Consider the following 11,055-nt stretch of genomic DNA (forward strand, 5'->3'; position numbering starts at 1 on the left):
GCAGCAGGGCTTGTGTTACTTTTTTTTTTGTACAACTCCAAGCTGTGCAGGAGCATGCCGAGAAAGCAGATGGGATTTTTGTAATGTGAGTTGACCTGCTGTCATCCTCTCAGTGGAGGCCTGGAAGAGCTAATGTAGCTCCCCAAAGGCCCTGGCTTCATTCCTAGACCATGTGCTTGCCTAGGGTGGGCTCATCCTTTGTGTTAGTAACTGCTGGGGCCAGCGGAGATTCCTGTGTCTGAATGTCATCTCCGGAAGACTTCTCCCCTCTCCAGCCTCACAGCCTCTGGACCCCTGGCAGGGGGTACCGCGAGTCCCACTTGGAAGCCTGGGCTGAGGGTGCAGTATCTGCCCAGGCCAAGTACATAGGAGGAGGGCAGGAGTCAGGGTGAGCTGTGCGGTGTCCATCGGCAGGCCTTCGGTAGGATCGCGGAGCCAAGGAGAGCAGGAACAGTGGTGTTAGCCAGGACCCAGGGGTCGGGAGGCCAACAGAAAACTAACATGCCCGTCACGTGGAGCTGGCTAGGTGAGTGAGACAAATACAAGGGGGAACAAGGTGGAGATTGGCAGTAAGAGACTACAGCCGGTTGTTGGTACATGGGGGTACAGGATCTGGGCTTCAGGATGCTGGTGCTTGTGCCTTTTATTGGACCCCTGACACTGCTTTGCTGAGGGCAGATTCTTAAAGGGGTGGCCAAGTTCGGCTATATGTTATTATCTTAAGCACTTTTTATATTTGCTTTCCTGTTGAACTCTGAACTCCAGGAGGCAGTAACTGTGCCTTGTTATCTTCACGGCCACAGCACATGGGAAGTGCTCAGGAAATCTTTGCTGTGTGAATGATGAAATGACCTCAGTGTTCAGCCAGTCTAGGAACTTATAAAATCATAATAGCCTGGACCAGCAGGGCCCTGAGAAGTGAGCTAGTCCTTCCCTTCAAGAGGATTTCATAGATGACAACAAATTCGAAAGGCCTTGTGTCTGTAATTTAACCAGAAAAATAGACTCTGTCTCAAATGAACTCGTATATCTGACCTCGAGTCAGAAGAGTAGACTAAGTGAACTCTTGTGACTTCAAACAGCTGACTTCAGCCATTCTCCCCTTCTTTATAACAGGACTCCAATTTTGTTTAGATAGTAATGCACCCAGTCCTAGAGGTTGACCATTATTGTCTATCATATGGGAAATTATCTTGATTCCATGTGGCTTCCAAGTGCTTTATCAGGGAAGCTGTCCAGAGGTCATGAACAGAAGGACTCATAAATCAATTTAAGATGGTCGAATTACTCAGCTTAAGGATTCAGTTTAAAACTTGCAGTAATAAAAAAGGGTAGGTAAATCCTTAGAAGTGGAGTAGGTAAATCCACTTAGAATTCAGTGTGTGTAGAGTGGAAGGAGCACACTGCTTGATCCTGAGTTCCAGTGTTCACATCCTCTCTTTATACCCCAGCATCCTTGCCTACGGATAGTGTGCTTATGAGAACCAGAGTTGAGATTGAACAAAGGGGCTTAGCAAACAGAAGGTGCCCGGACCCAACACGTGCTTGCCCAGAGAAACACAGGCAAGTACCCCTGGCTACAGCTGTAGCGTGTGGGTGACCCTGTGGGCAGCCGGGGAAGAGCAGAATGGGCCAGAATGAGATGATAATGGGTGTCACCAAGACAGTTAATTTGGGGATGACAGCTGTCAATCTGGCATTAACAGCATCCTTACCTTATAACTTACTTTTTCTATCCCTTTCTATCTGCAAATAACACTCTTGTGTTCTTGTATCCTTCTTATCTATGTTCAACATCCATATGTTTCATTTATTCTAAATCTAGCACTTCTCACAAGTTACCAACTTACTGTCTGTACTTAACAGATTTTATGAATTTTGCATGTTTTTTTTTTGTTGTTGTTGTTGTTTTTTCTTCCATTCTACAGGATATTTAAACATTCTCAACGATACAACCCAAACACATTAGTCTGAGCCAACCTTTGGCAATCCCCATGTGACTCATTTCTGGGGTCAATGAGACCCCAGGGGGAGTTTTTGAGGAGGCCATCTGGGAAAAAATTTCTTCTTCACAGAAGACAAGGGCAATGGAATGGAATGGAGGAATATCCCCTCAAGTCTTTGCCTGCTTTCTTAGAAGTTTTTTGTTTTGTCCCTTTTCCCCACCTCAGCTTGCCACTCCCCACCCACAGAGGATGAATATCTGGCAAACCAGCGGTAGGAGCCAAACAGCTGAGTTATGGGGCCTTGGCTGGTCATTGGCTCATCTGGGTTAGGTTCTATACATTAATCAGGTCCTTTGTTCTATTTTCATTCCTCAATCAGCTGGCCCCATCCTTCTCTATGTGTTTTCTTTATTGCTAAGTTAGTCTTATTTCTACTCCTAATACAAGTTAGAGTAATTTTTCTCAGCTCCCTCAGATTCATTCTTCCAATCTCCCCGGCCAACCCCCTGGTTCCAGGTAAGACTCCACCTCTCAGCGCTCTTGACTCAAACTCAGTTGTTCCCTTGGATCCCTTCCAGCAGCAGCCTTTTCCAGACCCATTTTGTCTGTCTGAATAAATTCCCCCCAGAGATGTGGTTTTCAGACTTATTTTTAGCTGCAGAAGAATCCTTTGTTGAAATGAAAACCCAATATATAAAGCAGATGGAATGGAGCTGTTTGGGAAGGGGGTAGAGCCCTTCTCTTCCCCACTCTTCCGCAGGGCCCCTCTGGGCCCAGTTTGAAAACTATTGCTCTGCAGACCCCTCCTACTCTAAGCTGTACCCTGCCATTGCTTCTCCTGAGTTAACTGTCTCCTTTCCTGAAGTCTTCCTTTGACACCTTGGCCAGAAGGAAGTATTCTTTCTCCCTCCACTTTCCACGTGGGCTTTGAAAGTAATTTTTTTCCAAAACTGCAAAATATTTTAACTTTCCCGTCTCTGCCTTGCGTATCACTATGTGGAGCTGCCTCTCACCTGCTTGTATCTCACCTGTTCGTGGCTGCAGGGGTGGAGAACATGCTGAAATGGGCTGGCCAGCCAGCTGCTTATCACTGGCTATTCCATATGTGAGCATCTTAAGTCTAACATTTGTACAGCTTGTAGCTCTCTGGTCACTGGACAGTCAGCATATTTTTCCCAGAGGATTCTGTTGGTCACAGCTACCTTGGAGGAGCTGAAATGCTTCCACAATAGGGAAGTCTGTGCCTACTGGGGGAAGCCGGGGGAGGCAGGGGCAGAGCCATGGGAGGAATCTTCGGACAAGTCACATACAGTCCCTTGTAAAGTTGGTATCAACCCCTGTCCTTGGCTCCAGGCCAGGTTTGGAGTGGGGTTTCCTCCTCATTGGGCAGCTCTGAACTATGGGGGTTGCTTCAGAAGTCCCTGTGGACTCAGGGACTAGGCACCTGTGGGTGTCTTTGTGGCCCCTTTACTAAGGACACCCTCAGTTCAGTTCAGTTCAGTTGCTCAGTTGTGGTCTGACTCCTTGTGACCCCATGGACTGCAGCACGCCAGGCTTCCCTGTCCATCACCAACTCCCGGAGCTTACTCAAACTCATGTCCACTGAGTCAGTGATGCCATCCAGCCATTTCATCCTCTGTTATCCCCTTCTCCTTCTGCTTTCAACCTTGCCCAGCATCAGGGTCTTTTCAAATGAGTCCGTTCTTCCCATCAGGTGGCCAAAGTATTAGAGTTTCAGCTTCAGCATCAGCCCTTCCAATGAATATTCAGGACTGATTTCCTTTAGGATGGACTGGTTGGATCTCCTTGCAGTCCAAGAGACTCTCAAGAGTCTTCTTCAACACCACAGTTCTTTTTTTTTTTTAACACCACAGTTCAAAAGCATCAATTCTTCGGTGCTCAGCTTTCTTTATAGTCCAACTCTCACACCCATACATGACTACTGGAAAAACCATAGCTCTGACTAGATGGACCTTTGTTGGCAAAGTAATGTCTCTGCTTTTTAATATGCTGTCTAGGTTGGTCATAACTTTTCTTCCAAGGAGCAAGCGTCTTTTAATTTCATGGCTGCAGTCACCATCTGCAGTGATTTTGGAGCCCCCCAAAATAGTCTGTCACTGTTTCCATTGTTTCTCCATTTTTTGCCATGAAATGATGGGACCAGATGCCATGATCTTAGTTTTCTGAATGTTGAATTTTAAGCCAACTTTTTTACTCTCCTCTTTCACTTTCATCAATAGGCTCTGTAGTTCTTTGCTTTCTGCCATAAGGGTGGTGTCAGCTGCATATCTGAGGTTATTGATATTTTTCCTGGCAATCTTGATTCCAGCTTGTGCTTTATCCAGTCCAGCATTTCTCATGATGTACTCTGCATTTAAGTTAAATAGGCAGGGTGACAATATACAGCCTTGACGTACTCCTTTTCCGATTTGGAACCAGTCTGTTGTTCCTGTTGTTTTAGGACACCCTGGGCCTCCTGAAACACATGAAGTTTGAGATCCCAGGCCTCTCACTTATATGGATCCCTTCTGAGTCCTGTTCTTTCCTCATTCAGTTACTTCCAAGCTTGTACTTATAATTGTGTATCCTGTTTTCTCAAAGAAAGCCTTTCACATTCTATAAGCTTCAGGCTCTATAAAGCCTGGATGTGTCCCTGGGAACCATGGTCTCAGGGTTCCCCTAAGAGACCCAAGGACTCAGGTGCTATAGGAGGCTCTTCTGTCTAAAAAGGCAAAGATCCCCATCTCCAGGGCTTTCCAAGGCACTCCTAGTGCTTTGTGTATGAGGCATCCATGCCACATGTTCTTGTGGAAGGCAGGGAGGTCTAAGTTCTGACCTGCTTCCTGTTCTGCCTGCAGCCTGCAGTCTCTACTGTGGGACTTGAGGTAAAAGACAGCTGGAAACCCATGAGGCCAGGGAAGGGCTGCTTCCTGCTGGTCGTTCCCCTTATGCCACATGACTCCTGCATCCAGCCTTGGTGCAAACTCTGACCAGTCTCCTGGAAAGAGTTGGAACATGGTTTCTTCCTCCTGGACAGTGGACTCCTGGCCTAGCCCTCAACCTGGCAGTACTGCCATTTGACTATCATTCCTAAATCTGGCTTGTAAGAGTCATGTTTTGCAAAATGCAAGAGTTAGCCTGCCTGGTTGGGACAAACTGGGATGTGGGGACTTGTGAACTCTGTGCCTAAGACCCAGGAGGTTCCTCGGATCTGCTCTCATTTTGGATCATTTCACAGCCCTTGATAACAAGGCAGATGTGAAAGCCAGAGATGCCCAATGCTGCTTTAAAAATGGGCAGGGGCTCTTCTAGATGTAGGTAGTGGATGAAAGCTTCCCCATCGGATTTCTCTTTCTCAATTCCTGACAAAATAAAGTAGATAAAAATCACAGGGGAAATTTACTGTCAGCAAATACAACTTCAAATTTCACATCCAAAGAAACAGCCAGGAGATTTTGGAGTGGCAAGAAGGGGCACAGCACATCTCTGCTCTCTACCCTATCCTCAATGCCCAGAGATTGACAAAACCTTGAACATTCTCCTCAGTTCTCTTGACTCTGAAAAGAAACAGATATGAGTCATGCTCTCATAGTCTTCCTTTCCTGAATGAGTAGTGTTACAGAGTGTACTGGGGAGAAATAGGGGAAGCTTGGAGCAGGATCCACGGTGCTGACTCAGCGAATGGAAATAAAGACTCCAGAAACAACACTCCAACTTGAGAAATTGATCCAAAGCCCGAGTTATTCTCCTTCCTTGGAAAAGGTATGTGGTGTCCCCCTATTCATCCCCATTCAGGTGACATGAGCCTTGTGCTGGACACTAATCAGAACCTCAGGACAGGAACACTCACAGTTATTCCAACAAACACTGCACCCTGCTTTGGCTGAGTGCCCCTCCTCCCCCTGCGACCATTCAGACGACTAGAAAGTGTACAGGCTAAATCCCCAGCCTATTGCTTAGGTCAGAGGGAGAAACAGACTGGTCTCAAACCTGGGGAGATGGTCAGTAAATGCCCCTCTCTTGCCATCAAGTTATAGCAGCATAAAGAAGGTCTGGACAGAGCCAGCAAATCAAGGTGGAAAGAAATGGATGCAAACACATAGTAGCAGATGATAGATGATAAATAGAGGGAAAACACTGCCAAAAAAACCCACCAAGGGCTCCTCTCCTCCTCCCCAAAGAAAATTTCTTACAATGGCTTCATATATAAAGCAACTTAATAAGAATATGAACTTAATAAATTGGAGGCTCAAAGATGGGATGATAAAATAAGAGCATTGGTGGAAAGGAAACAAAATGAGGACAAAACAGCATCATTATAGAACAAATAGATACAGAAGAACTAACAAGAAAGAGAACTGACCTCACAGAAGTTCAAATTACTGAACTGGGATAACTAAACAAGGTAAACAGATTTAAGAAATTAGAATAAATAATAAAAAAGAAATTAGAATGAATAGAAATGGAATACAGACAAAGATGATTCAATATAAGGATTAATTGATATCCCTGAAGAAGAGAAACCAAAAATAGAGCTAAAAAAGAATGTTTAATGCAGAAAAAGCAAAACTAAAACTGCTGGTTGAAAGACATTCTGTTCCAGAAAAGCTTTATTCAGAATGGTTAATACTAAAGCATGTTTTAGTTAAGTTACTGAACTGGAAAAAATAAAGGATGAAGAGTGACTGCTTTAAACACACAAGCAGGAAAAAAAAGTCACCCACAAGGGGGAAAACTCAGGCTGGCCTCAGGCTTCTTCCCAGAAAAAAAGGAACAAAACCTACCACATTCTATGGGAAAAAAAAGGTGAGACCTAAGAATATTTTATCCAGCTAGGATATGGTTCCAGTGTAAAAGCAACAGACCGACATGCTTAAACATTGAAAACCCTTCTTGAAAGAACAACTTAACAATGAAATTCAGTCCATTAAGAGATGAATTGAAATAAAGACCTCATAAATGGAGAATTTTTGATATTAAAGGATCAGTCATGAACACTGAATTTATTTAAATCTAGAATGTATACTAAGTAACTAGAACAGAATATGATTATCATAAACTTGGACAATGTAACAATAATATGTAACAAAAGTCAGGATGCAGGGTCAAGAGCTGTGGAAAGATGGAAAGAATCATGAGAGCTAATACACACACACATACAGAAACGTGCAATTAAAATGCATAATAAAAAAAAAAAAAACTGACTCCAGCCTCTTAATGTTTTTCACAGTTTTTACTTTAACCTCAGAGGTATCTTTTAGGAAGTAATCTCTCTTGTGGTGAAGAAGCATTATTTGAAGCTCAACTTTTCCTTCAGTTTCACTTCTTTAAATTAAACTTCTTTTAAATTCGAGTAAAATTAAATTTACTAATTAAATTGGCATCTCTATTATTGTCCAATTCTTACAAAATATCTCTATATTTTCTCCTGTCTGTAACTAGGCATAGTGGGTTTTCTGGAATGAGGTAATATTAAGGTAATTTCTGTGGTTGATTCTAAAAGGTGTATATAGCTGATTATTTTCTTGTCATTTTTAAAAATTTTAATTTCTCAATACATAAATTAAAAATTAAAGAATTAGAAAAAAATTTCAGGCATCTTACTCAACACATTCAGAAACAGATTTAGCAGAGATTGCTACCATCTCCCAAAGTCTACTCTCCTAACATTTTACGGAATTTTTAGCTTGTCACATGATGGCCAAAATAAAGACCCCATTTCCCAGCAGTGGTCAATATGATATAAACAGACGAGCCATTTGGCAGTTTCTGGAACCATCTGGGAGTGTTTGTTCATTTTCCTTTATTACCTTCATTCCCTCCTGCTGTCTGGAATGCTGACTTCACCACGTGGGACCATGAGGTCCAGGTTTTTCAAAGCAAAGCAACATAGGAGGTGTGGACAGAATGTCACATCACCGAGACTGCCTATCTGGATAATGTGAGAAAGAAATGTCTACCTTATTAAAACAAGTAAACCTTCTAACTGAGCCACAGACATACACACACAAACAGAAATTTAGTCTGATACTATTTGCATTGTACCTCAAGTGATGATGAAACAGTAGGTTTGGCACACACATAAACAAATCACTGAGGAGCTAAATGTGAAAAAATTAACGTTTTATTAGAAGATACAAAGAGAATATCTTTATGCATTTGAGATAGGGAAGGACTTTTTTTTAAAGGGGGCTTCTCTTGTGGCTCAGCTGGTAAAGAATCTGCCTTAAAGGAAATTTTATGGTGAAAACCATAAAGAAAATAACAGGTAAATTTTACAACATCAACATTTTAAACTTTTGTATGACAAAAAAATTATAAACAAAAGTAAAAGACAAGCAACAATGAGGACTGTCCAGTTCAACTTCAGTGTGTATGCAGGGAAGGGGCATAGAGATGGTCAATTAAGTTTGAGGAGGGCTGCATATTCCCTTTACCACTCCAACAGTGACAGTGCATGTTACCTTATCAAAAGCTCTGACGACTTGTACAGAAACATTTTCCTGTGTGGAACTAAGCCTTCCATACATACAGTTGTTTAACTATGGGACCACTGTGTGTCTATGTGTGTGTAACCGCTATGAAGTTCTCCAGGGTTTCTAAGAAACACTAGGAAATGCTGCCCTGGTGGCTCAGCTGGTAAACAATTTGCCTGAAGTGCAGGACACCTGGGTTTGATCCCTGGGTTGGCAAGATCCCCTGGAGAAGGGAACAGCAACCCACTCCAGTATTCTGGCCTGGAGAAGTCCAGGGACTGTATAGTCCATGGGGTCGCAAAGAGTTGGACATGGCTAAGTGACTTTCACTATCAGGAAATGCTGCCTTGAGAAATAACATTTCACCTTGTGTGAGAAATGATTGCTGTATTCAGCTTTGCGTCTTCACAGATAACTCTCCTTCCTTCAGTAGTTCTGACCAGCAGCAACATTGAAGGAGGATGGGGCAAAGAAGAAGGAGGAGGAGAATGTGATGGAGGGAGCAAAGAAGAGGAGGAGGGGAGGGGAGGAGAAGGAGCAGAGAATGAAGAAGAAGAGGGGAGGGAAGGAGAAGAAGAGGAACAAAAAGCAGATGGAGAAGAGGAAGAAAGAAAAACAAATTTGAGGTTTGGGGAGTAGATGTAAATTTTCCTAGTAGAGCCGAGCAAACATATCCCAAGAGAAGGAAGTCAGCTGTAATCTGGGCTCTTCCTTCTTACAGCCAGCAGCTATAGCTGCTAGAAGTAGATCATTTTGAAAATATGCCCCACTGGGGGGTGGAGGGGAGGAACCATTTTAGAAATAATTTAGGGCAGGTCTCAGAGAGTTGTGATGCAGAAAATGGTAGTTGGGACAGATTTCTTGCCAGTTACAGTGGAGAAAAAGGAAATAACAGATCTGGTCTAGGATGATCAACTCAACACTGAGTGACCCCCTCCCCCCCGCCCCAGCCGGCCACACCCTCTCTGGCTGGGTTCTGACATTAGGGCATCAGTCATATTTACAGGAAGATTTTATTATGCATTTTATTTCAAATATAGTTTAAAGCCCTTATTTTATTGTGTTTAATCCTGTGGCAGAGGTACTATAAGTGAAAGTCACTCAGTTGTGTCCAACCCTTTGCGACCCCATGGACTATACAGTCCATGGAATTCTCCAGGCAAGAATACTGGAGTGGGTATCCATTCCCTTCTCTAGGGGGTCTTCCCAACCCAGGGATTGAAACCAGGCCTAGAGTGAAAAAGTTGGCTTAAAGCTCAACATTCAGAAAACAAAGATCATGGCATTCGGTCCCATCACTTCATGGCAAATAGATGGGGAAACAGGGGAAATAGTGGCTAACTTTATTTTTCTGGGCTTCAAAATCACTGCAGATGGTAATTGCAGCCATGAAATTAAAAGACACTTACTCCTTGAAAGGAAAGTTATGACCAACCTAGACAGTATATTAAAAAGCAGAGACATTACTTTGCCAACAAAAGTCCATCTAGTCAAGGCTATGGTTTTTCCAGTGGTCATATATGGATGTGAGAGTTGGACTACAAAGAAAGCTGAGCGCCAAAGAATTGATGCCTTTGAACTGTGGTGTTGGAGAAGACTCTTGAGAGTCCCTTGGATTGCAAGGAGATCCAACCAGTCCATCCTAATGGAGATCAGTCCTGGGTGTTCATTGGAAGGACTGATGTTGAAGCTGAAACTCCAATACTTTGGCCAACTGATGCAAAGAGCTGACTCATTGGAAAAGACCCTGATGCTGGGAAAGATTGAGAGCAGGAGGAGAAGGGGACGACAGAGGATGAGATGGTTGGATGGCATCACCGACTCAATGGACATGGGTTTGGGTGGACTCCGGGAGTTGGTGATGGACAGGGAGGCCTGGCGTGCTGCGGTTCATGGGGTCGCAAAGAGTCAGACATGACTGAGCGACTGAACTGAACTGAACTGAATTCCCACATTGCAGGCAAATTCTTTGCCAGCTAAGCCACCAGGGAAGCCCTAATTATTCTCAATTTTAGTATGAGGAAAGAGAGGCATAGGTAAGTAAATTGCCTTAAGTTAAAAAGATAGCAAGGGATAGAGTCAGGGTTCTAACCCCGGCAGTTTGCTGTAAGTCCAGCTTCCTTAACCACAGCTTTGCCCAGTTCTTGTAGATAACTACAACATAGCTTGTGAAACACCGTGATAGGGAGGAGCAAAGTGAATACACTGAGTCAGAAGGGACCAGCAGGATGTCGCTCACCTCAGTGAGTGTTTGCCCTGGAGAGAAGGGAGGGGAACGCCACTTCAGGGTGACAGGATCAACTGCCTGAAAGTCAGCAGATGGGACAGGGAGGGGCTCCTCTTAAAGTCAGGTGTGCCAAGTCCACATATGGTTTTTGGGCACCTTCAACCAGGACGATTTCCTGAGTCAGAGGGACAGGCTGGGTTGTTCCTCAGGAAACTGTTGGTGGGTGGGAGGGGTGTGGAGGGTGGATACGCCTGGGATGAGGCCACTGGAGGAGCAGGAGGCAAGCCTTGCTATATATATTTCCAAAAGAAGAGAGCACAGAGAAAGGCAGAGAGAAGGGAAAGAAAAAGAATTTCAGAGGATTTAGAGATGGATTTGATATAGTCAGTGAAAAGGTCCAGAACCC

Source organism: Cervus elaphus, chromosome 9 (assembly GCF_910594005.1).
Source record: "Cervus elaphus chromosome 9, mCerEla1.1, whole genome shotgun sequence".
Classification (NCBI taxonomy): Eukaryota; Metazoa; Chordata; class Mammalia; order Artiodactyla; family Cervidae; genus Cervus; species Cervus elaphus.